General features: G+C 44.7%; 1 protein-coding gene across 6 annotated transcripts in view; it reads left to right on the plus strand.

Annotated features, from left to right (window-relative positions):
• The window catches only part of Atxn1 (ataxin 1), a 412,390-nt gene that overhangs the window by 355,640 nt on the left and 29,174 nt on the right, over positions 1-27,576 (plus strand). The window lies entirely within an intron of this gene.

Here is a 27,576-nt window from a genome sequence, read left to right on the forward strand (position 1 = left end):
TTCAGCATCCAAACTTATGGAACCAGACTCTCTTAAGTCCTGAGCTTAGAAGATAAAAGTCAGCACCTGCTCTCACCACTCATTTCTAGAGCTGCTGAGTGTGGGTGCCCTAAGGAGCTCCCACTCCGGTGGCAATCTCAGGTCAGGATTGTATTCAAAGCCACTTAACAGAGATTTCATTTAGTTCTGTAGCCTAATAGTCATCCATTAGGTGGGTCAGTTGGTCATCTCAGCAAGCCCACTGATAAATCATAACACTCACTACTCCCAGGTGGGATAAAATGTTCATAAACTTCTCCTGAGCTCTACCATCACACCCCACGTCATTTCACAGTGAACCAGTCTAGAATGCACAGAATGTTCGAGAGGGAGAAAGGGGGTAAGTTTGGAGGATGCATTAGAAACCTGCTGGTTGTAAATGGTGAAGGTGGAGGGCAGGCTACCTCAGTAATCCTCCACTTCAAAACTCCCAGAGGGAGCTCATCAGTGCTTGGAGGAAATCCCTGCCTCCTCCTGTGGTTAGATCAGGCCAAAGAGATCGATTTGTGTTAAAGAGCATCAGCTTCTACTTATTTATACTGTGACCCAAGTCCCCCCTCACACTTTAGTTACTCCCAACAGAACCTTGAATCGATCTCTAGTTGTGCTTTGTGTCCTTCAACAGAGCAGGCAGCAGAAAGCTCCAGTCAGCAAATGCTAAACCCTGAGCAGTTATTTTAAGATACCATAGCCCATCATGGAATGTTTTTGTAGAGCAGATATTCCATGTGCACCTCCAAAGTATGGATGTGGCACTGACCCAGACCTTGGGGCTGGAGTGAATGGAGACCTAGCTATTGTCCAGAGTGTAAGGTTGATTCTGTTTTCCAAGTCTTTCTACTTGTGGTATTGGAAACTGGAAACAGCCAACCAACATCTTGTAAACATCCATTGATCCAAGGAAGCTCTTCTGGGTGTGATGTAGCATGAAGAAGGAGGTGAGAGAAGTAGGCAGAAGGGGTGGAAAGCAAGGAAGTAAGTATGAAGGAGTTTATCCTGATATTTGAGTCTGTGGGTCTTAATCTGATAATCCGATGGCAACCAGCCAGAATGTTCACTGGGGTGGTGCTATTGAGAGTCTGGAAGTGTAAAGCCAATATAAAGCTTTTCTCATTTTCAAATGATGATCTCTGAACTCTCTGTTGCATTTGCAAAAAGCTAACTAACTCAAATGATGTGTGCATGTAAATAGGCTATACATGCTTCATAGACGTTAGCTATTTATTTTTCCTGCTCTTTGCCTGTAATTCCTAGGGGGCAGTCAGCAAAGGTTTAGCAATGTGTAGATGGCAGATTGCATAAAGTGAGTATATCACATTAAGTATTGTAATTTAAGCCTGGATGTAAACTGGATCTTAAATCTATATGAAGAGAGAGCCTTCTGTGGTACAACTAAGAGGAAGATTTTCACATTATGCTCTGACAGAAAAATGATCTGCAAATTTAGCTTTGCCTGATCTGCTTCAAAAGTGTTTCTTGGCCCAACATGACCTTCCATCTATCTACAGAGCTAGCGGCAGCATCTCCATGGTGCCTCCAGCATCCAAAACCATGGTAACGTGTCTCCTTTGTTTTACTGTGGAGGGAGTGGGTGACAATAGAATGGGCAATGCGTGATGCTGGTGGTGGCAGTGGTCACAGAGGTGAAGAGGGTGTGGGGACAAGAAGGGTGTGTGTGTGTGTGTGTGTGTGTGTGTGTGTGTGTGTGTGTGTGTGAAGACTGGTGTCAGGGTGCCACCCTGCTATCTGGGTCACTCCCCAGTAATCTCCTGCTCTAAAATGGATAGCACAGCTCCTTTACTTCTGTCCCAAAGTTGAAATGAGCTGTTTGCTTTTGGAGCAGGAAGTTCTAGATGTTTGCAACTGGTTCTTCAATGCTGGACATCTAAAAACCATCTTCCCGTGAAAAGAGCCAAAAACACCATTTCTCCTCCATCACAGACCGAGTAACATGAAGGCAAGGCAGGAATAGTCTCTCTGTTGCAGATGTTTGCCTTGCGTGAGTTGAGCTTTGGCAGTGATACAGGAACCAGTGACAGAAGACCCACTGGTGTGGTAAAACACCTCGGTGCAATCTTGGCTAGCCAACCAGGAAAACTAAGGTCCTTTACACACCAGACCAGGCAGTTCTGGTAAGAGGCCCTATAGAACATCCTAGATCAATGGGTGGGGAGCCAGCCATGTGCCAAATCATTATGCTTCGTAGCACAGCTTCAAGAAGGTGAGCCATTTAGATCTAATGATGCTGAGACTCTGGGAACACAACCCCCGTAGGACCAGAAGCCCTCACTCAAGATTGCCTCACTCAAGGTTGCTGTCACCAAAACATCAAATATAGTAATTGGTGCAGTGCATTCAAACTAGTCAGCTGAACTGTGGGTATGACAGTAAGAAACTGTGAGAGCATCCAAGATCTTTAGGAAGATAGATGGCAGTATACATTTATGGGCCTAAGATTTATTACCAAATATTTTCAAAGATATGCAAGTGAAATTGAGACACTTTGTTTATACTCCAAATGCTGCGCCATTCTTTCCTGTGATTTGTTTATACAAGTTTTAGGAGCAAGTTACATTTTTAGCATATAATCTACATTTACTTTCAGAGGGCTTGCCCTTAAGACAATCCATCAACTACTTCCCTGGGGCTTTAGGAAGGGAGGATAAAAGGCATATTTTTAAAAGTGGGTGTGTATGCACAAAACATGTTTGTTTTAAAAAGATCACAAGCACTGTAGAAATAATTAGCCATGTGCAGGAACCAAAATAATGAATGCCAAATGGTACAGTATCCCTTCTGAATCCTGCTTCAAAACAGAATGTGAATGAAACATGAAGTTCTACCATCCATCCTTTTCTCCCCACATCCTTCCCAACTCGGTTCCTACTGGGTTTGTGATAGTCACTGATGCCTCTCGGTAGGAATGCCTATATAAAACCTAACAGATTCTTCTTGCTTTTCAAGCACTTCATGCCTTCGAATAGTTCTATATTCATTCTTAGAATATAGTTCGTGTATTTACAGAAGGACCCTGGGGTTGTAAAGAGATATTGAAGGTAGATGGGGCTGACTTGAGCCCCTTGTATAAAACACCGTGTTATTTTCATGCAACCTAACTTATGAATGTTCTTCCCATGTGTCCTATATCACCTGTAGATGACTTACAATTCCTGAACATAATAAAAACTGTGTTAGCACTTGTTAGATTGCATTGTTTAGGGATCAGTGACAAGCCGTCCTGTACCTGTTCATACATACACATTTTTTAATAGAAAATATTTGGGGGCCAAAGAAGATAGCTCAGTGCAAGCATGAGGACTTTCATCCCAACACTGGGAAGGCAGGAGCATTTGGATTACATGGGCTCCCAAATCAGCCAGCCCAGCCTACTAAGCCAGTGAGAGACCTTGTCTCAGAACATATTAAAAAGCAGATGGTATCAGAGGAACAACACCTAAAATTTTCCTCTGATATCACTATACATGTATATACATGTGCGTGTGGACCTGAGTGTGCACATGCATACATGAACACGGGTATGTGCCCACACACAAATATTTCTAGTGATTGATTATGTCTAAGGATTCAAAACTGTGGATACAGAAGGGCAAATATGCTACTAATAATTTGTATGACCTTATGAGGTTTCCTTTTCTCACCAAGTGTGTTACCATCAGAGAAGTTGACATTAGCTAAAGTACTTTCTCATATGGACCCTAGGCTTAACAACCAGTTGAAGAGGGAGTAAACAAGTTGAGAGGTTTAATTGGCTTAGATTGAGATGCAGTCATGTTCCCTGGCTCTTGGGGAACTTGCATCAAGCCTGTATGTTTATTCCAGCATTTGTGTGGTGATGCAGGAGCCTCAGCAATGGAATCGTAGGCAGGGGATTTGCAAATGCTGAATATGCAATGAGAGTACATTATTTCTTGTCGACATATGCAAATGTAAAATTAGACATCAGTAATACACATGTTCGCATTGAGCCTGGAGGCTGGAAAACACGTCTAAGATACCATAAGATCCTCTTCCTTCTAAGCAGGACTTGTGGGACTGTCTTCTGATGTCGTCATGGCCAGACAGCTCAATCCAGTGATCAGCAGTCTACGTTCTGGCCCGGAATCTCACAGAAGCTGTCAGGGGAGGTTAGGAACTGCTGCTGTAGTAAGGGGCAGCCTTAGCTCCTGTTTCCTTCAGTTTCTCAACTGCGTGTAATGTAGCCAAGGCCTTTGTTTCCTTCCTAGCCTTTTGATCACTTTTCCTGTCCTAGCCAGAGTTACATCAGGGCCGTGTACTTCTTTCTGCCTTTCGTGGATGTCTCTCCTGGCTTCGATTTCCCTCCTGGGTCCAGTGCTGCTTTCTGTATCATGAGATCTTCACCTCTTCATCTCCCAGACAGCAGTGCTGACACTAGTTTTCCTGAAAGCCGCTGGAGAGATGGCTCAGCCAAGCATGACAATCTGAGTTCAATCCCTGGGACCCACTTGGGTAGAAAGGAGACACTGACTCCCAAAAATTGTCCTCTGATCTCCACATGTACCCATGGCATGCCTAGGCATACATGCAGACGTGCATGCACACATACATACACACACATACATATGTAAGTAAATAAAAAATGTATGTTTTAAATAAAAGAAAACCTCCATGTGTGTGCATATGCATGTGGAGGCAGGAGGACAGCCTTGAGTGTTCTCTGTCAGGAGATGCCTACCTAGTTTTCTGAGGTAGGTGTCTCAGAAGGACCTGGGCCTAGCTGATTAGGTTAGATTGGCTAGCTCAAGAGCCCCAAGGATCCTCTTACCTTTGCCTTACTGGTGCTGGCTTACAAGGGAGAGCTGCCATTCCTAGTTAGTTGGTTGACTGGCTGGCTGACTGGCTGGCTGGCTGGCTGGCTGGCTGGTTGGTTGGTTGACTGGCTAGCTGACTGGTTGGTTGGTTGGTTGACTGGATGGATGGATGGATGGATGGATGGATGGATGGATGGATGGATGAATGACTGGTTGGTTTTCATTCAAATTCTGGAGATCTGAGCTTAGGTCCTCGTGTTCATGCAGCAAGCACTTGACCAGCTGAGCCGTCTGCCCAGTCCCTGAATCCCAGTCTCCATTGGCTTCTCTTCCCCATAATGACACCCTTTCCATTGTATGTGTCTATGATAGCTGTGCCCCTCTCATTCCATCATGGATGCTCCAATGCCTTTGGTGACCCCAGCTTACTTATCTCCTCCCTTGGCCTTGCTAGTTCTTTCTACCTCTCTTCCCCGTTCACTGTCGTTGCCTGAATCTCAACATCCCAGAAGCTGATTTGACTACAGCCTTCCTCTGCACAGAGCACAGAGTGAAACTGGGAGTGAGAAAGAGTGAGTCTAGACCTGATGATTCATTTACTGAAAACACTTCCAAGCTGCAGCCCCTTTGCAATAAACATCATCTCTCTGGACTTCAGTCTCAGCTATAGGATGCTTCGTTCTAGAAATGGAATAGCTATAAATAAAGCTGAATCTCTGTAGGATTTGCATAAATTCCAAAGAGATTTAGGTTTTCTTCATGTTGGCTTCAAACAAGTATTTCAAAATGCTGGGACAGTTAACAGCACTGGTGGTTCCTGCAGAGGACCTGGGCTCGGTTCCCAGCACCCGAGTGGTGGCTTACAACTGCGTGTGACTCCAGTTCCAGGGGATCAGATGCCCTCTTTTGACATGATGTGCATACATTTCATTCCCTCAGGCACACACATACACACACACACACACACACACACACACACACACACACACACACACACCCATAAAATAACAAACAAATCCATCTTTAAATGATGCCGCATGCTTATAATCCAAGCACTTTGGAGGTGGAGGCAGAAAAATCAGGAATTCAAGACCAGCCTCAGATACATATTGTGTTTGAGGCCAATCAGGCTAGATTAGACCCTGACCTGGGGAAAAAAGGCCAGAAACAGCTGGTGAACAGACAGAAGGGGTGGTGTGCTCTGATCAGTTTCTACTTTATGCTCTTTTTTGCTGTCGTTCACATCCTCTGTGTCATTTTTCTGTGAAATATGTATGCATAAATACATATACATGCACATACATAATTCCATGATCCTTGTTTTCATCTATATCCAAAAGTTCTTCTTCTTTTTTTAATTACAATCAAAACTTGGTCTGCTCAAAACTTACCTTGCCAAAAATGTCAGACAGATGCCTAAATTGAAAACTAGCTTGATGTCTTGAGCGAAGACATCTAGAAGGAGAGAAATCTAACCCAAAGGAAGTTTGTAAGCAGTTCGAATGCTGGTTTTAAAACACTAGATCCTGGGGCTGGAGAGATGGCTCAGTGGTTAACAGCACTGACTACACTTGCAGAGAACCCAGATTCAGTTCCCAGCACCTACAAAGTGGCTCCAGTTCCAGGGGATCTGACCCCCATTCTGACCTCCTCAGGCACCGGGTACACATGTGGTGCACATAAATACATTCAGGCAAAACACTCACACAAATAAAATAAAATATTAATAATCCAAGGACGTCTCCATATGAGATGTGTTCCCCTGAAGAATGCTGGTGTCCTTATCCTGGCGTCCTCTCACTTGTCCTGGAAATCTTGTAGTCTCAGATTGTTCATACTTTTTTCAGCAGCAGAGGGACTGCCATTTAATTTACTTCTCTTCAAGGAAAATTTTTTAAATACTGTGGGAGAAATACTGACAATCTATCAATGATTTGAACCTTGACCATAGGTTCTGAAACTTTTATTGATGAATGGGCAGAATATATTACTATTCCCAGGACATGACCAACAGCAATAAGTTTATTCCAGAATTAAGTAAAGCCCTGTCCATTTCTCCTGTGCTTTGAAACTCAGGGAGAGAGAGAGAGAGAGAGAGAGAGAGAGAGAGAGAGAGAGAGAGAGAGAGCAATGGATTCATTTCCCACTTTGAGCCAAGTGAGGTAGGGAAAACTTTCCCTTTGAGCCTTCTAAGTCGCAGTGTGAGTTGGGAAGAGGCTGACACCCATGGCCTGTGCTGGGTTTAGTTGCTAAGTGAAACCTGTCCATGTTTTGTACAATGTGGGCAGGAAATAGAAATGGGAAGAAAAGAATAAGTCACTTCTGGAGATTTACCCCATGACTTCAGAGATAGCTATTTCAAGCATTTATTTGCTTTGCCTAAATTGTGCCAATGTCAGTAAAAGGACTATCCTAGGTAATGTGTCTAAATTGTGAATTTGTCTCTGTTGATAAGTCCAGAGCCTTTGAGAAAGGATTAGGAGAATGGTTTTGAGGTAGGAATAAAGGGTTGAGAGGTTGGTCAAGTGCCTGCCTTGTAAATATGGGGATCTGAATTCTATGCTCAGAACCTACATGTGATGGTTAACATTGATTATCAACTGAGAAGGATCTAGAATCATCTAGGAGACAAGGATCTAGGAATGCTTGTGAGAAATTACCCTAAGTTAACTGAGGTGGGAAGACCAACTGTGAAATGGGCAGCACCATTCCCTGCGTTTGGGTTCTGGACTGTATTAAAAGGAGAGCACAAGCAGCCATTGTTCTCTGCTTCCTGACTGGATGCAAGGTGACCAGTTCCCTCAATGCCAGGATGTCCTTGTCATGATAGACTTGATCTGTGAGCCACAATAAATCCTTTCTCCGTTAAGTTACTTTTTTTTTTTCAATTTTATCACTGCAACAGAAAAAGTAACTAATGTGTGACATTAAAAAAAAAAATCTGACTGGTCTGGTCATGGTGGTGTTCATCTTTAATCCCAGCACTCGGGAGGCAGAGGCAGGCAGATCTCTGAGTTTGAGGCCAGCCTGGTCTACAGAATGAGTTCCAGGACAGCCAGAGCCCCACAGAAAAACAAAGGAAAAAAAAGAAGAAGAAGAAAAAGTTGGACATGGTGGCAGACACTTGTAATCTCAGCACTGGAGAGGTGGGGACAGGAAGATCCCTAGAGTTCACTGGACAGCCAGCCTAGCTTACTTGGTGAGTTCCAGAGGCAGTGAGAAATCCTGTAACAGGAAAAATAAAACAAGGTGGATGGTGTCCAAGACAGGGAAGAGCTGCACATATGTGCACACCTACAATCTGTACATTTATGTGTGCACACCCACATACAAGTGCACTTGCACACACACACACACACACACACACACACACACACACACACACACACAAAACTAGGAATAGTCCTTGTCAGTGGAACACCCAGATTCAGCCTTTCCTCTGATGTCCCAAAAGACAGTGATCGGAGCAGATTTGTGTGGTTACAGCAAAAAGCAAGAGAAGGCAGTTCAAGTGGCCAGTCCAAGGGGTGGGGAAAGTAGTCATGAGTTTGTGAAAAAGAAGATGCAAAAGAAAAGGAAAAATGTCCCTTTCCATGCCTGAGGTATTTCCTCCCCACCAAGTTCATGTATCAGGGACTCACTGCTGTTTTGTTGTGTCTTAACTTAGAAGAGCATGCTAGAAAAGTGGCAGATGAGTCACCTGCCACTGGGAGTAGGTGTTCTTAGCACTGAGGGGACAGGGAGGGTGACAGCAGATTATCATTGAAATTCCCATATAACTGAATTACTTAGCGCCCCAGATTATAGGCGTTCAGTGTGCAAGGTCGTGGCAAAGCATAGGAGCCTCTGGGCAACTACTAGCTGGATTTTGCCCTTGGCAAACTGAAGCAAGCCTGGGTCAGTCTGAGGGAATGGGCTGAGGATCTTCCATGTGTTTCAGGCATTCAAACGCCCTAGAGTTAAACTGTTCCCTATACACAATAGAGATCTTTATGGTTAAAGCAAATCTCTCATCAACCGGGTGTGCTGGTCACTTTTTTTGTTGAGACAAAACACCCGACAAATGCAGTTTAAGGGAGGCAGGGTTTAACTGGATTCAGTTTTGAGAGAGACATTCGTCATGGCTGGGAAATGATGGCATCCTCATGAGAGGCAGAGAGTCTGAGTGCTGATGTTCTCCTTCTTATTCAGTCTGAGGTCCCCAGGTTGTGACACCCACATTCAGGGTTGCTCTTCCCTCCTCACAAATTTCTGGAAATGTATTCACAGAGACATTTCAGAGATGTATTTCCATGGTGATCTTTGTTTTTAAGACACAATCTCTTTCCCAGGTTAACCTCAAACTTTCTATGTAGCTGAGGGTGACTTTGAACTTCTGATCCTCCTGCCTTTGCCTCCCTAGCGCTGGGATAGCAGCTGTATACCACCACACCCACCTTTCCAGTTAAACCTGGGCCTTCATGCCTGCTGGGCGAGCCCTCCGCCAAGTTCAAGTTCGATGGACAGTGAGTCTATACAAGTTGAACTGCTATGAAATTTGAAACTTGTTAAGTGCTGACTTGATGGGCACAGGTAGAAAACTCAGACCTGATGTCATGTGATGAGTCTCAGGCAAATTCAAGGTGCACTAGAAAACGCCGTCTCAAATGACCTCCGGTCTATGCATTTGTCATATTCAGACTTGGTTTCCATCTCCAAGATGTCCTGTGTATGAATGTAAATAGTCCCAAATCTGGAGATCTGCAAAATGTGAAATGCTTATGATTGCAAGCATATTGGACAAGGGATGCCCTACCTGTAATTTACAATAAGAGTTCACAGCCATTTAAAGTCATCAGCCAACCAGTTGGCAGTGTCCTCCCCTGCCAGAGTTGTCGTCTTCCTATCCACTTTCCCATTCTGTTTCTACCCGGGAGTTGCTTTCCATCTTGAGATAATCCCTTTAGGGCAGAGCCTTTCCTTAGAACTCTACCTAGACCAGCCTGTGCCCCTGTTGCCTCTGGCCTTGGACTATGACACACTGCCACCAAGCTTCTAAGCATCTCAGAGTCATTCTCTTCATAGGTTCCACCCAGGCTGGGATTGACTGGCTCAAACCATCCTTGTGAGGTAGTATGGTTCTGGCACTTAGCATGAGGGAGCTTGCAAACACATGCATTTAATTAAAAGTCATCTTCCACACTGTCTTTGAAAGAAGAGACAAAACACGTATTTACACTTCATACCTGGGCCAGCCTGGTTTGAACATCTCTTGGTCCCTTTGGGATCTCCAGGCAAGAGCTTTCTACCCAGTTCTGCAGAGTTTTCTGTGACTGGCTGCATATGTGTGTGATGGGCTCCTGTTACCATCCGCACTGGCAATAGTTATTGATTGATTTAGTCCCTGCCTTATGGCTACTTTTCATCCTCCTATCCACCATCCCTGAGCCAAATGGAGATAATGTAGATTGTGCAAACTATTGGAGAGAGAGAAATCCTTATTTCATGTGTAGCGGGGGGGTGAGACTATGATAAATAAGATTAATTTTTTCCATGTTGAGAAAGTACACTTTTGTTCTTTGACATTCAGATACTTAACTTATGGGAGCCTCCTATTTAGATTGTAGAGAAAGCCAAATTAACCTGTTCTGAGAAATTATCCCTTAATAGCTGGGCATAATGGTGCATGTCCTGCAATCCCAGCTCACTGGAGGATGAGGCAGGAAGATTGCCATGAGTTTAAGTCAAGTCTGGACTGCAGAGTAAGAGCCTGTCTTGAAAAGGGGGAAGGGGTGAAGGAAGGGAGGAGAGGAGGGATGGAATGGGGAAGGAAGAAAAGAAGGCAGGAAGAGAGGAGGGGAGGAAGGGAGGGGGGAGAGAAAGCAAAATTATCCTCTATGGACATAAGGGCCTTCCCCCTTTCCAGTTCAATGTGACTTCCATGAGAGACCAGGAATGCTCACACGTGTGACTGACTGAACATAGCTCCCAGCTCTTTTCTTGGAATGCACACAGCCTCTCTGTCCTGGAATCAGCAGTGATGCTGGCAACAGCCCCCTTCCCTTCACACTGTTGGAAATAAGTCATGAGAAAAAAATTATCGATTCCACACAGTTAAGGATGAGGCAGAACTTCTTTAAAAAAAAATCAATCAAGAAAAATAATTTGTTCCTTAATAAAAGAATGCTAGCAAAAGCCAGAATGGAGTGCTTGGTACCAAACCCTGAGAAGACCAGAGGTGCTGATGAATTCTCATGGAATACTCTACCACTTCCTTGTCTTCTCATGAAGGAAGAAGAAATGAGCACCTTTACAATTCTAACTGGATCTGAGAGGCATTTTTAATTTTTAGTTAGCATGCAAAATAGTGGGTTTCATTATCTTTTCATTCACGTCTTTCATTGGCTCATGACCTTTCCTGTTCCCACCCCCTCTCCCTGGTGCCCTTCCTCTCACTAAATACATCCTACATTCTGCATAAGAGAACACACTACTTTTGTCTGTCTTTTCTCCCCAATTCACCCTTTCTTAGATCCCCTTCACTTACAGGCATTCCTTCCCCCACATAATACCTTTCGGCTAGTGTTTACTGAATGTACTCTATGCCAAGTGTTTAGTGTTTAGTATGCATTTAATTATCACCTGACCCTGCAGAGTGGCTACTATAGTCCCATTCTAAAATGAGAAAACTGAGGCAGGAGTCAAGTATGCCATGACTCAAAGTCCTCTTTCCCCCATGGGATCTTAGTGATACAGTCATATCAAAAATAGTACTCTGGTCACAATCCTGAGGAAATGGTACATGATCATTAGCATAAATATAGTACTCAAGAAGATGTAAGTTTGAGAGGGATGATAAGGGAATGTTGGAGCATCCAAGGGGAAAACTCCTGACCTGCAATTGAGCTTTTCAGGAAACACAATATATTTTAATTTTTATGATAGATATTATATTCTCAGTAGATGATAGATAGATGATGGATGAATGGATAGATAGATAGACAGACAGACAGGAAGTAATAAACCATCTCATTTCCCATGTTCTAGCATTCTCAAAACTGCTCTTCTGTCTTTTCCAAATATAGATGAGCTGATTAGCTGTCCCTGTGTTCACACACTTTGTTCTCAGAGGTTCTTGTGCTGGAGACTTGCTTCCCACAGTGTTAGGAGATGGTTTGTCACTTTAAGAGGCAGGGAACTAGTGAGAGGTCCTCCTTAGCTGGGGCCCTGCCTCGGGAAGGGAGGGCTGGTTTCCTGGAAGGAGTTGATACAGAACCTGACTGCACCCGTGACCGACTCTCAAGCTTCCTGTTTCAAGATGCCATCTTTTTCTTCCACTCTGTCACCACTGCTGTGACAGATTTTGCTGTGAAGACTTCACCAGAGCCTGAGCCAATCGGGCTGCCTAACCTTAGACTTCCAGCCTCCAGAACTGTGAGCTGAATGAACCTCTCCTCTTCAAAAGTAGCCTGCATCAGGTGTATCATTATAGTAACACAAGATGAAGCAGTGTACATGTTCTCCAAGGTCACGGTGCTTACAAACAGGAGTGGTTGCTTTTTTACATTTCCATTTGTTGAACACTTTATCGCCTGTTTAAATTGCAGTCACTGAATCACAGCATCACCCTTTGTTAGCTTTCATTTGCTCTTAAAGCCTTAAACACAGTCAATAGCTGGCCAGATTCTGTGCTTGTCTGATGTTGGCTGTAGAGATTCCAGTCAGACTGTGGGCATGCCAAAACTCAGAAAACAAGAGTAAAAGGCCAGATTCAATGTATGATGAGTAACCGTGCTCTGCGGTCTATGTTCAAATAAGTCCAAAAGCTTCCAATTATACCCCAGAAATGAGTAATAGTCCAGACAAAATCAGATTTAAAATATGGACACATTTGAATTTTGTGTTTGAATACAGATGCAATTGACCATTTGTTATGCTAAGTTTTATTCCAGTTTGAGGTGCAGAGTATATGTATGTATGTGTATATCTGTATTGAGTATGTGTATGTCTAGACACATAGGCACATGGAGTGTTTTGTAGCAGATGGTTTTAAGGACCTGGTATGCTTCTGAACTGAGGAGGTCTGAGGTGCCTCATTAAGAGAAGTGAGACAGGAACCTTTTAATTAGGGAATGTTTCACCCAGCATCTTCTGGAGTTGACTGGTACCTATGATGTACTTTGTTGCTTGGGGAAAACTTAGGAGAACAATGCAGACATTTTCACACAGATAAAAACAGGAACCGATTGAAGGAAGGCCCTTCTTGGAAGGTAACGGCAACTGCTGACACTCCTAAGGCTTGCCACACTCCAGCCTTGGATAGTGTTTCTTCTTGTCTGTGAACTTACAGCAAGCTAGCCCTGGTGGTGTTCCCACTTTAGAGACAAGAAAACTGAGGCACCTAGAAATTAACTAACAGGCACCAGGTGGATCAAGACAGCCAGGATAACAACTCACATAGTCTTGACCCTAAGCATCTTCCTTTGACGGCGAGATAACAGGATGTTTGATAATTGAAAGCAGTATGTTACTAAAAATGACTGTGTGCTGGGCATTGCTTCAGCCCACATGATTCTCCTAACAGCCTTACAAGCTTGGGCTTGTAATTATCTCTGTGTTCATCCTCTGCATGTGTCTCTCTTGTGTGTTTTGTGTCTATGTGCATGAGCCTGGTGTTTCTCAGATGCCATCCACCTTCTTTTTTTAGGCAGAATATATCATTGCCCTGGAAATCACCAAGTAGATTAGGCCTACTGACCTGTGAACCCCAAAGATCCACATCCCCCTGCCTGCCTAGTGCTGGGATTACAGGCATGTGACACCACACCAGGATTTTACTATGAATTCTGGGAGGTCAGACTCAGGTCTCCGTGTTTGCAAGGCAAGCACTTTGCTAACTAAGCTATTCCTCAGCCCATCTCCATTTTCTTTCTTCTCATTTTTAAATGCGTGTTGTGCATATCTGCCTGTCTGTGTGCACACCACATATATGCAGGTGCCCACAGAGGCCAAAAGAGGGCATCAGAACCTCTGACTGAAGTTACAGGCATGTGAGCTGCACAATGTGGATGGTAGAAACCAAACCTGTCCTCTGCAAGAGCAGCAAGCTCTCTCAAATACTGAGCCATTTCTCCGTCCCCACCTCCATTTTCTTAAAGAGGAAAGTAAAGCTTATAAAATTGAATGATTCCCCTAAAGTCACCAATTGCCAAAAGCCAGCAATTAGGAGCCAGCCCAGGTCTTATGTAACACAAAGCTCGCCATGTACATCAGGCCACCACTGTGTTCTTCAGGCTTACACACTGTGGTTTCAAGAGCAAGTCTCAAATGCAAGGATGCAGCAAAGCATTTCTTCCTCTAGTCTCTGACAGGCTCATCCTTCCAACAGTCCTTTCACTGCATAGCTAAGGGTTCCAGAGCAGGGCATCCCCTTCTTCCATGAGACCAAATACTGAAAAATAAGCTGAAGGACATATAAATGCCGTGACATCTCCTGTGTGGTGCAGTCGGTGTGACAGTGTGCCTAGATCAGAGGACACTGACATTCATCCAGGAAGAATGTAGGTTTTTGATTGTTGAATGAATACCGAATGGCGTTAATGATGCCCAGCCACGGTGAAGAGGAGCGTTTGGCAGGCGAACATTGTAGATTTCTGGGAGCTGGTTCAAGCATCCTTAATGTTTCACTGGCTTCGTGTGGCCCTGTATGTGAGCCCCAGGAGAGGCTGCCATAATTGCTCTGCTTTCTGATTGAAAACAGCTGCAGGTAGCAGGTCAGCCCATTGTCGGTTTTGCTGGTGATTGGGAACGACCCAGGCATCCCAGACTCCACTCTGCAGCCTCGCTCTGAAATGAACGGAGGTGGAAAGTAGGTTTTGCACTTGCTGAGCTTTTCAAAATGAACCATTCATCTTCCGAGGGTCAGAATGCAGCCATCCATTCACAGAAGTGTGAGTCACCCGCCCCCGCTCCCCTCCCCCGATTCTAAAACAAGCATTTGTTTCCGAGAGAATTCTTACCTTGGCTGATTTTTACAGCTGTCCTTTCTCCACTTGATTTAGGCTGGTTTCAGTAAAACTGTTGTCTCTGTAACAGCTTGTTCCTTCCCATAAATCCAAAGGCTTCTGAAGCATTTCCTTAAGATTGGTGCTAAGGGGGGCGATGGCGTCAGGCCTTCCCGAATGGCAGCACCTCAAGCAGCCCATGGCACTGCCGGAACTGGGGAGACTTGGGGTCATCATTTCACTTGTGGGTCTGAGGTAGAAAGGGAATTTCCAGAGCAGATTCTTCCCAGGTGCAGCGTTCTGTGTCCTCCCTCCAACCTGAGCTCAGGTTGTTGTCCAGCACAGTGCCATCACACTCAGAATCTACAAATCTGCCCACCTGCCAGAAGGTGAGGCAGGGTACCCACAAAGAAAGGAGCCATAGCATTCGATTGGTGCCCAAGGCGGGGTTCACAGTGCAGTCAACAGCCGGGACCCAGGATGGCCAAGGTGGAACTACCTCTGCAGAGATCTTAGGAACTGTTACTGAAGGATGTAGGCAGGGGACCCTCTGTTGGCCAATTGTGGAAAAATGGCCAGTGGCCACCTAATTGAGGGCTGAATGTGTTGTTGAGGCTCCAGTTACTGAACTCTGAGTGTGTGTGTGTGTGTGTGTGTGTGTGTGTGTGTGTGTGTGTGTGTGTGTGATATGTATGTACAATGTGAGGACACATACACCACAGAAAGCATATGAAGGTCAGAAGACAACTTTGTGAAGTCAGTTCTTCCCTTGAACTTTCACATAGGTTTCCAGGATGAGACTTGGGCCACCACACTTGTACTACCAGCACCTTTACCACTGAGCCATCTTACCAGCCCTGTGTTGTAGTTTTAAGGGGTTAAAGATACCCCCAAAGCTCAGCCATGAGATGCAGACAAACTCTGGCAGTTTGTGAACCTGTGTGACTCTACAGAGCTGAGGTGGGGGGCAAGGAGCTGTATTACTCAAAAACAATTACCGCCGGGCGGTGGTGGCGCACGCCTTTAATCCCAGCACTCGGGAGGCAGAGCCAGGTGGATCTCTGTGAGTTCGAGGCCAGCCTGGTCTCCAAAGCGAGTTCCAGGAAAGGCGCAAAGCTACACAGAGAAACCCTGTCTCGAAAAACCAAAAAAAAAAAAAAAAAAAAAAAAAAAAAAACAAACAATTACCATCTTTTCATCAAGTATTACAACTATGATGTGTCCTGTTTAATGATTGAAATATGCATGATATAAATAAAATGTATTCTTTTAACTATTAGAGTGTACAATGAAGGGGCATTAAGTACTGCCATGTTGGCAGCCAACCCACCATCATTCCAGACTGTGATCCTGTACCCTGAGCTTTCTTTGAGTTTTCTCCCCAGTCTGCATTTAATTTTACCATTATTGGATATTTCATGTAAGTGGAACCAGATAATGTTCTTTTGGGTATGGCTCCTTTCCCTTGGCGTGATGGCTCAGGTTTCATCTGTGCTATAGCATGTATCCAAATACCAGCCCTCTGTCAAGAATGGGGACTGCATGGTAGTGATGGTGAATGGACATATTCCCCTGTTCTTCTGTCCCTCTGTTGATAGACGTTCGGCTGATACACTGATTCCAGCTATTGTAAATAACGCTGCCATGAACATTGGGTCCCAGTATCTGTTTGAGTTGATTTCTTTGAATCGTTTCTAGGTATCATACTAGTTACTTCTCCTGTCTCTGTGACAAAAATGCCTGACAAGAGCAACTTAAGGAAGAAAAGGGGTGGTTTTGCCTCACCCACTGGGAGCGCAATCTGTCCTACAAAGGAAGGCAGGGAAGTCCTCGTTGTAGTGGCAGGAGTGTGAAGAGCTGGTCGTGTGTCCACACTCAGGAAGCTAAGCCAGATGAATGCTGGTGCTTAGCTTGCTCTCTCTTCCTTTTCCTTCTCATTCATCTTGAGACCCTAGACCATGGAAGAGCGCCACCCACATTTCCTCAGTTAAGCCTCTCCGGAAGCACACACACAGAGAAATGTGTCTCCTAGGTAATTCCAGATGCAGTAAGTTGACATTGAAGATTAACCGTCATAGGTGTTAGAGAGAAACAGAGTCACTAGATCATGGAACAAGTGTGTCTTGGCATCAGGAGCTCTCAGCAATGTACAGGCTTCAGTTTCTCCACATCCTCACCAGTGGTTGCGATGTCCCCATTTCTGTTTTTGTTTTGTTTGTTGGTGTGGTTGTTTGATACAATCCTAATAGGTATTGGTGGCCCCTCACTTGTGGGCCTATCCGTTCGTCTTTGAAGTTCAGGCAAAGGGGTGAGAACACTGTGTGCTGGCAGCAGTGGGAAGGATTGGGGGCTGCATTTAAAGTTGCTGAGACATGCTCCTAAGAATGGCAGGGTTTAAAGGGAACTCAGAGATGTTCAACACAATGGCTGCCCATCAGGAGCCTCTGATGTATGCTTTTTAGATTCCAGTAGTTGGGCTGGGAAGTAACTGGGCTCAATCAATAAAATGCAAAGATTTGAATTTGATCCTCAGAACCCAAATAAAAAAAGCCAAGCATAGTGGTACCCACTCTCCAAACTGGGGAGAATGAGGCAGGAGGATCCCTGGGGTTCACTGGCCAGCCATCCCAGCCTGCTTAGTGAGTTTCAGGCCAGTCAAAGACCCAGTCTTAAAATGAAACTGGAAAAGGAACCCCAGAGGTTACATCCTAGCCCACATACACACATACCTGTATACACATGTACATATGCACACACACACACACACACACACACACACACACACACACACATACAAACATAAGTAAATAAATGAACAAACAAACAAATTCCTATGGTAGTCCCCAACTACAGGCATTCTGATGCTGCTGTCCCAGAGTGCATAGCGCATTGGTCTTGTGATTACAAGTTCCCCCAGGAGTGTAATGTGCAGCCAGCATTAATTCTGGATTCTTCAGACAAGGAGGGGCTGGCCTAACACTAAGGTGCCAAGCTTCCTTGTCTATCAGAGCTGTGCTCCATACATTCACCTTTAGCAAGATCACAGACTCAGCAGAATTTGTATCTGGTACATATGCAGGTTTCTCTGTGTTCTGGGAAAAGTATGACCTCACACTTCTGGAGAACCAAGGGTTCTAGCCATGTCCTGTCTTCATTGTGTTGGGATGTGTGCTATCCCATGGCTGTGGCAGATTTCTAGGTGCACTGGTTGTACTGAGTGGGTGGTGGATGTCATGTCAGCAGCAAGCGGACTGATGAACTCACACCTGTCATAACTAACCCATACCTGCAGTAACATCAGCAATCATTCATGAGGTCAGAGCCCTCTCCGTTGACCTTAAAGGTCCTATCACCCAGCACTCTTGCCTTAGAGGTTACATTTCTAAAATGTGAACCTTGAGGTTACACTCAAACCATAGAGACTGTAAAACCATGAGGAAGGGAAGCCAGTGTATGACTGCCCTAGAGATGGCAGATGAACTTAAGAATTATCTGAAAGTTTCACATCAAGGGCAAAGAATACTTTAAATCCTTCCCAGAATGCTTTAGTTCCTAAAAGACATTCTTCTGACTTGATGGAGATTTTCACATCTTCTTCTATTAGAAGTCGGGCCATCCTAACTCCAGGAAGTCTAGCCCCTGGTGGCCTATCTTGTAGGATGCAGGATGTAGCTGTTCCAGTATTCGGCTTCCTGGTGTTCAGAGAAGCTCTAAGAGCGTGTGTGAGTAGTCTGCTGGCAGCTTTCCCTGGGGGTAGGGAAAGAAGATTCTACATCTCCCCACAATGCCTTTTGGGAATTACTCATCCAAAAAGTATTAAGGAACAGGCAGTGTAGGACCAGGCACATTGAGCTTAACCCTTGCCAAGAAACGCCATGCTTGCATTTCACATCCGGCCCTCCTGAGCATTCTTTCTCTCTTTGGTGTGAATGGAGTCCTGTGTTGGGAACAACTATAAATAAGGTCCTGTATGTTAAGCAAAGAAAGGCACTAAATTTTAAACAGCCATACAGATGAAAGGAAAGTAAAAAACCCGGATGTTTGGAAGGATGGGCAGTTTAAAAGGGGCAGATTGATTTCATCACAGGACCAGGAGGCATGGGCAACAGATAACTTTGGGTGATTGGTGGGAAACAGTGAGGAGATTTCAGTGAGATTCTATTTATGATGGCTGTCATTGATTGAGTGTGTGCATTTTGCCAGGCTTTGAGCAAATGAATTTCTCCCTATTTTCTCAGCAGAGATATTGCTTATAAAATTACATGTTGGCTAAATAATTACCTCCTTAAAACAGGGCAAATGCATGCTTTCAAGTCAAATAAAAACTACATTAAGAGGAAAAGAAAAAAATTGTGTAGGCAAATGGGAGTAAAACTAGGAATCTACCCTTTCCTCCTTGACCTTACACCAGAGTCTGCCATGTCCTTGTCCTTAAACCATATCCTATTCTCGAGCAACTGCTGGGGTCCTTCCTCATCAGTAGTGGCCACACCTGATGGGACACACCAGCAATCCCAGCACCTGTGGAAATAAGGAGAACCAGGTCAGCCTGAGCGGACAAGAGGAACTCTCTTTGAAAAAAAGTGTGTGTGTATGTGTGTGTGTGTGTGTGTGTGTGTGTGTGTGTGTGTGTGTGTGTGTGTGTGTGTGTGTGTGTGTATGAATCACATCAATATCATCTTCCTGTCATTAATAGCATTAATAGCATTGATATCATTCATAGCAATAATGTTAACATTTTATGTCGATATTCTGTAAAGAAATGCTTCATGAGCTCTACAGGAAGTTGCATTACAGGGAACAGGACATTGTCATGAGCTGAGTACGGCAGGGTCACTTCCTCCCCTGTTCTGACAATGCTGTCCTGATCAGTTGTCTCCTTGTTCCAACTGTCTCGGGGTTGAGGCCACGTCGAGGGCCACCTTCCCCTCTCCTTAAAGCAGTTTGCATTAGACCAGAGGGAGAAGCCTGAAGTTCACCATGGCTAGTCCCAGCCATCCAGCCCAATGGTGCCTCACCAGCCATGCAGGCGCCTTGGGAAGCTGCTCTGGCATGAAGGACACCGGAGAGCTGAAGGGGTTTCGCTTTGGCACTGAAACCAGGAAAGGTCTTGACAGAAAGGCATTTCCAGCTTTTCTCAAAAACTCCGACTCAATTTCTGCTGGACAGTCCTCTTGGGACCTGTTTGGATCCAGATGGTCATTTTTCCTGTCTTGAGCCTTTCCAGGAATTCCAGGGCGGGCAGGCAGCCAGAGCACACTGGTCATGCTGAGCTGCAGTCACTTTCTCCATGTGAGCAGCTTCTAAGGATGTCTCGGGCCAGATGTCAGCCTCATCCCCTCCATCCTGGTCCAGACTCATGTTCCCGGGCTCATGAGAAATCAGGGACAGGTGTGGTGGACCCACATCACAGGACAGCTGTTGAGATGTTTCCAGGCACCCCCAGTGCCCTCTGTCACCACATGGACCAAAATGGCGTTGGAAAAAGGACAGCTTTACCCAAACCTTGGTGAAGGCTATTCCTCTATCATGCTGACACTTAGCAGCAAATAGTACAGCCCACAGAAGGACAAGTGGGTACAAGTGGGGCAAGATTTAGCTACCTGCCAAGCAGGGACATCAAGACAAGGCAGCCAGCACACCAATTGATTATCCAGTACCAAATGGTCAGCCCCAAAAACATATGTACAAGTAACATCATACGGACTGAGCAGGTTATATTTGGAATATATATGTATTATACATACGGATATATGCATGCAGTAACTGTTGATGAGAAAAAAACAGGTCATACATTTGAAAGAGAGCAAGGAGTATATGAGAAGATTTCGAGGGAGGAAAGGGAAGAGAGAAATGTTGTAATTATTTTAAAGTCTCAAAAAGAAAACAGAAAAAGAGGACGAGACAGCCAGAGCATCTGAGGACCCCTCCCCCTCCCCATGGCTGACCATCCTAAAGGCTTTTAATCAGAGGACCACTCTGCCCTGAACTCAGCTTCTCTTAGCCTCTGTGAACCCAAATGGGACTTGCGCTATTCTGAGAGGCTTTAAATGTTTTAGTCAGGCCTTTCTTTTCCGTCTATGTTGTTTTGTTATTTTAGGGGTTTGTTGTTGTTTTAAGACAGCTCTATAGCCTCCATTTCCACGATGTGTGTGCCAGCACACTTGGCTTGAGTCTGCTTTTTCTGACACACACAGAGCTCGCCTAGAAGGCATGTTGATACTCACAATTCTTAGTGTCCCACCAGGGCAGGAGGTGCGGTCTCAGCTCTGTTGTGACCCGAGTCACACTGAGCTTGGGTGCTGGGTCTGGGACACCACCATCCCTGTTGCTTGCCTATGAAAGACAGCCTGATATCTCCTCTTTGTCACCCAAGCATGACATTTGCCACAAAATCTAAAGTCCTTGATTAGTGTTCATATTGTGCAAGGTTTACTTGAACTTCCTTACCCCACACAGCGATGGGGACCACTCTTCGCCATCACAATGATATCACAGCATGTTTGCAGCATGTGACTGTGTCATACATGACCACTGGGTGAGGGATTTCCAAACTTGGTGTGATGGCACACATCCCAGCACTCAGAAGGCAGAGGCAGGAGAATCAGAAATTCAAGGTCATGCTCAGCTTCATTGTGTGTTTGAAGGCCAACCTGGGCTACCTGAGATCCTGTCTCAAAAAAAAAAAAAAAAAAAAAACAATCGTAGCTCCTTCATTTAAACCATTCTTAAGGCAGAGTTCTCCAACTAAGCTAATTGAGCTATTAAAACCAAGGGCAGGCATTTATTTCTGTTCTCATTAATCTTAATTTTCTTGGTTCTATGCCATCACTTCCAGCCTCTGATGATATATTTGCATATTAATCACAACATACTAAATATCCCTTCCAGCCTTCTGCTACCTCTAAAGATGATAACCAAAACACTAATAAAATGTTTAATAGAGCAGACAGAAAATAGAGGTGAGACCTGTCCTGGGCCCCATGCTGACACTGAGCAGCGGAAGTCCACTGAATAGTCCAAAACAAAGTAAGGATTTGGTGAGTGAATAAGTGACTGACTTCCTTTGAGGCTAGCCTAATCAGTCAGCCATGAAGGAGTCTAATTATGCCTGCTGTCTCCTTCCTGGATCCTCCAAGGATCCTGAGGTTAGGCACCTTTTTCAAAGTTAACCAAATTGGAGGTCGTCTGCCAGCTTAGCACACAGTTTCCTCTGGTGATAGTCATATGGGAAGGGTATCGGTGAGTGAGGACCTCAAGAATTCTCGCTGTGTCCTAGTGACCCTGCCATTATGTCAAATGTTTCATTTCTTAGTGTGGTTTAGTAGCCTTTATCTGAAGTGTTCAGGACAAGAAGCATTCTGCATTCAGTATTTTCTCAGTTTTAAATATTCGTACTTATAAAATGAGATGTTAAGAATGGGACCCAAACTTGTATTCCCGCTTTACCAATGGTGGCATCTTCATTTTATTTAATATTTTTAGTGACCCTACCTTCTGACTCCAGTCTGCCCTGTCAGGCCGGTGGTGGAATTCCCCACTGTGTCATGTGGCTGCTCACAGACTTGGGGACTTGGGGAGCATTTTGCGTTTCAGATTTGCAGGTTAGGGATGCTGAACCTGCCCCACCCCTGGTGAACCATCTGTATTTCCTCCCATTTGTGCAAGTCGGGGCCCGCAGCTCACTCACACTGAGAATCTAGGGATTGGGTGTGCAGTAACAGCATCTCCCCTCTTTCCTTGCCCCTGAAATGTGTTTTTAAGACCGTCTGTGCCAAATTCTGTAAGTGCCTTCTTAAAAATCAGTGACCATCTATCCTCACATCTCCAGCACAGAAGGATCGTGTTCTGTTGCTCCTCAGCCAGGACAGTAGGAAGAAAATGGAACCATATTTGAGCAAAAGCATCATTGAGTCCTGTATAGAATGTGTAAAAGCCTAAAGGCATGTCCAACCTACAGACTGAGTGTGCCCCCTAAACCTATGAATGTGGCTGACACAAAACTGTAAACATCATTAGTGGGGTTTTTTTTTGGGGGGGGGCAGGGGAGGAGGAAATTTTGTGGGGGAAAAAATCTCACTGAGCAGTTCTGAAGCATGGACTTTGTAGATGACAGTGCTGTATCACAATGTCAAACAGCTAGATACGCCTACCAATTTAAATCATGTTTCTGTATAGATTTTAAGAGAGAATTGTGTGTGTGTGTGTGTGTGTGTGTGTGTGTGTGTGTGTGTGTGTGTGTGAAAAGAAGAAAGTGTTAATATTTTCGTGGAAGAAAGAGGCAGTAAGAAGGAGGGAGAGAAGGGTAGAAGGCAAAAATTGATCAAAATATGATATGTATGTAAAGAAAATGTCACAGTGAACCCCATTACACAGTAGCATGGCATGGTGCCCCCTAGTGGTTTAGTGAAAATTCAGCCGGATCCAGTACCACTCTGGAAGATACAGACAGTACTGAGAGCTAACAGAACAGGGAGATTCATCACCTCCAATTAGAGCGTCCTGTCTTCTCTGTGGTAAACACTCCCACGTTTAGGAGAATGTCAGGAGAGGTGACAACTTGGAAGCCTTGGTCAGGACCATCTCTTGAGCCCAGGCAGCACAGCAAGATCCCCCTTCTGTTAAATCTGTTACTCTAAGCAGAAAGAAAGCTCAGTGGGTAAAGGCATTACCACCAAGCCTGACAACCTGAGTTCGATTCCCCAGGACCCCACAAGGAAAGAGAAAACCAGCTCTTCAGTATTGTCTGATTGCCACATGCATGCTGTGCACAAGTGGCACCCACCCCCACACAATAATAATAATAGTAATAATAATAATGAATGTCTTAATTATAAAATTTTCAAATATCAAAAAAAAAAGATGACGGGTGAAGATTTGTGTCAGTTCAGCCTGAGACACTCCTGCATCTTCCTTGTTTTACAAAGCCCATCTCTAGCATAGAGTCTACTGTTTGCCAACAGATAATTTTTCAGAATAAACTTGAATTCGTCAACATTGATACATCATACCAGGAGTTAGATCTAAGTGGTAGAGTGCTTGCCTGGCATTCGCAAGGTGCTGGGTGTGATCCTCGGTACTAAAAATAGATATTTGATGTAACCTGCTAGTTCACTAGCTGACGCTCAGCCCCGTTAGTGTTCAGGGCTGAAGAGCCAGCCAGCCTCTATCAAATAAGTGGTATAAATAAGCCCCTGTAGCTCTGAGAACCAAGTCAACCTTCATGGGAGCTCCTGGTTTGCATACTACAGTCACCAGCTCAGGCAGTTTTCTGTTTGCCTGTTGCTAATGGCACTTCCTGAATGTGTTTGACATTTTACTTGGCTTTGAAAGGACTTTCCTGCCCCCTGCGTTTTCTTCCCTCAAGCTGCCTTGAGCTAATTAACCTATTCCCTCGCTGGCTGGCCCTACTACGGTATGCAAATGCTCTCATTTCCGATTCTGACATATCACTCTTGCCTGCACATCCCTAATGAAATCCTGTGGCGTTTTATGGGGCAGTGCACCTGGGCCGCCAGCAGAGGCCGCACGGAGCAGTTCTCTGAGTAGACCACAGCAATGATTATGTTCCCTTGCCAGCTGGTATAAGAAAGTGGAAACGGGGCTGGAAAGGTGGGTAGCTCAGTAGTTAAGAGCACTGGTTGGCTGCTCTTTGCAGAGGACCCACATTTCCGACAGCAAAACGTAACAACGCTTTTGATAGTTTGGGGTTTGATTTGAGGCTGTCCTTGCCGTGGACTTGTAAACACTGGGTGTAAATGATGCTCTGTGCTCTAAAGAAGAGAGAGTCATGCCGAATAAAGATAATTGGAAACACGATTCCTTGCCTACTTTGGGGCTTTTCTACATCGTCGGGTACATGCTATTTTTAATTTCTTCAGCATGAATAACTTCAGTCTTTTATTTGTGTCTGTCCCCGTGTCTAATGGCTGTCTTGTGAGTGTGTTTTATTGAAGTAACTTTTATTTCTGAAATAACTGGTGTTCAGACACCTCCACTTTATTGTCTACACCTGAGCGATCTTAGTTTCTGTCTACCTGATCAAACTCAGGAGGGAGGGGCGGCTTCTTGTGTCATTTATCACTTCGCTGTGGTATTTCTTGGTGATGTTGAAACAAAACAAATAGGAGCTATTAAACCACTGCTACCCCCACTGGAGTAGAAAACCAGGTGAAAAGTCTAAAGTGGGGTGGGAAAGCTGGCTCAGTGAGTAAAGCGTTTACCACACAAGCATGAGACCTGAGTTCAGATCCCCAGAACCCATGTAAAAGCCAAACAATGTGCCACATGTCTGTGATCCCAGCACTCCTATGACAGGATAGAATGTGGACAAAAGACAATCCTTGGAAGCTCACAGGCCAGCTGGCCTGGCTTACCCAATAGTGATGAGACCCCCATCTCAAGCAAGGTGGAAGGTGAGAACTGATGCCTAAAGTTGTCCTTTGACCTCTGCATGCACACTGTGATATGCTCTGTCTCTGTCTCTGTCTCTGTCTCTGTCTCTGTCTCTCTCTCTCTCTCTCTTACACACACACACACACACACACACACACACACACACACACACTGATGAGAACAGTCGAGAGTTGAGTGATACAGGGAGGAGGAACAGAGCAAAGGGTTCTGTTGTGTTGTGGGTCTTGCTGTTGGGACACTACTTGAACTGCTGAAGATTGGGAGCTTACAGTATGAGTTTGGTTTTTATTTGGGAAAGGCTTATAGTTTTTGTTTTGTTAGTTTGCTTTGATTTTGTTTGCTTGCTTGCTTGCTTGCTTGCTCGTTTCCTTTTTTTCCCCTCCTTTTAGACAGGATCTTTCTTTGTAGCCCAAGCTGGCCTGGAACTCACTATTTAGCCCAAGCTGGTTTACAATGTCCCAATCTTACTGCATCTGCCTCCCAAGGACTGAGATTACAGCCCTCATTACCACACCCAGTTTGGGGGCCTGTTTTGAAGTCAGATCACAGGCAAGAGAATCTAAGGAGGAAATGCATTCAGGGTCCAGCCCTAGAAGTGCAGCTCCCAAATCAGAGCCTTGGATGTTGCTTCCCTCTGAAGCTTCTCCCTTTGGACAGCATCCTTACCTACTGCTGCTAGCGCGCTTCACTTTGGTCACCTTGAACATCTATCTACTCATGCCAGGTGGACACTGTTCACACAATGGTGGTGATGCAGAATTCAGAGTCTCTGTGAGACTGAGACAGGATGGCTCCACAAGAGTTCCTTGCGTCACTACATGGTTGGCTTTGGACACATAGGTGTGATTTGTCTGGCAAATATCTCATCCTCTGCTCTGGGTGAACTGGAACCTGCTGGGGGAAGAGGAGGAGATGATAGGGAGAGTGTATTCAAAGACAGACTCGGAAGGGAAAAGATATGGATGAAGCAAGTGCTCTACTCTAATTAAGGAAACTTCCGAAGTCTTGGCTTTATTTCATTTACATATTTGTGTATTTATGCATCTTTTTTTTATGAGATAGCATCTGACATGTAGCCCAGGAAAGCCTCAAGTTTGTGGTCATCCTCCTGCCTCAGCCTTCAAAGTGCTGGGATTACAAGCATGAGCCACCATGTCAGGCTTAATCTTATAGATTGTGTTTTGGGTTTTTTTTAACTAAAATTATTTTTGTAACAAAAATTTCTTAGTGTTACCCTGTAAATTGCTGTACTTGGAATTCTCTTGAGACTTATAGTGAGCAGAATTATTTTGGACTGCTGCTGTTGAGTTGGGATACATGGGTGTATATGTGGGAGGTGCTGTTAGGAAAGGGGATACCACCCGATTGAGAGTAGCACAACACCAGGTGAAATTTTAAGAGTATTGGTTCTGGCATCTGAAGATGAAGAAATAGCCTGAAGACCCACCAGGCATCTCTCTTCCAAATCTGCATCTTCCCAAGCTCAGCTCTTGGAATCTCATTTGACTGAGATAAAGTTGCTCAGGTGTGATGATATATTGTGTACCCCAGTAAAGCTTGCCAGAGGATCAGAGGACAGATCCAGCCACTAGATTAGACATAGAGGCCAGACAGTGTGGTGGCACACACGCTTAATCCTATCACTCGGGAGGCAGACAGATCTCTGTGAGTTCAAGGCCACACTGGAAACAGAACCAGGCAGTGGTGGGACACACCTTTAATCCCAGTACTGGGAAGCACACATGCCTTTAATCCCAGCACTAGGAAGGAAGGAAGATGGCAGAGCACAGAAAGGTATATAATGTATGAGTAAACAGGAAGTCAGTCTCTTGAGGCTGAGGATTTTGTAGAGGTAAGAACGTGGCTGGCTTGTTCTGTTTCTCTGATCTTTCAGCTTTCACCCCAATATCTGGCTCTGGTTTTTGCTTTTATTTTTTATTAATAAGACCTTTTAAGATTCATGTTACACTTAGGTGATGAGTAGCACCAACCATTTTGTGAAAGAAATTTCCAAATACATCATCTACAAAAAATAGGCAGAGCACCATACACCTGTGATCCCAGCCCTAAGGAGGCTGAGACAGGAGGGTCATGAGTTCAAGACCAGCCTCCATTACACAGTCAATTTGAGGCCAGCCAGAGCAACAAAAGACCCCATATGAAAAAGAAAAATTGATTATCTACCCCCATCAAGAAGAAAAAAAAGGTGGAAAAGGAGAGAAGGTGTGAAGAAATGTTTGAGTTGCCTGCTCTATTTTATTAAGAAAGTACATCAGGGCTGGAGAGATGGCTGGTGGTCAAGAGTTTACTGTTCTTGTAGGGGACCCAGGCTCAGGTCCCAGCACCAA

This window comes from Peromyscus californicus, unplaced genomic scaffold (genome assembly GCF_007827085.1).
Source record: "Peromyscus californicus insignis strain IS unplaced genomic scaffold, ASM782708v3 Scaffold_8__1_contigs__length_139910024, whole genome shotgun sequence".
NCBI classification, from domain to species: domain Eukaryota; kingdom Metazoa; phylum Chordata; class Mammalia; order Rodentia; family Cricetidae; genus Peromyscus; species Peromyscus californicus.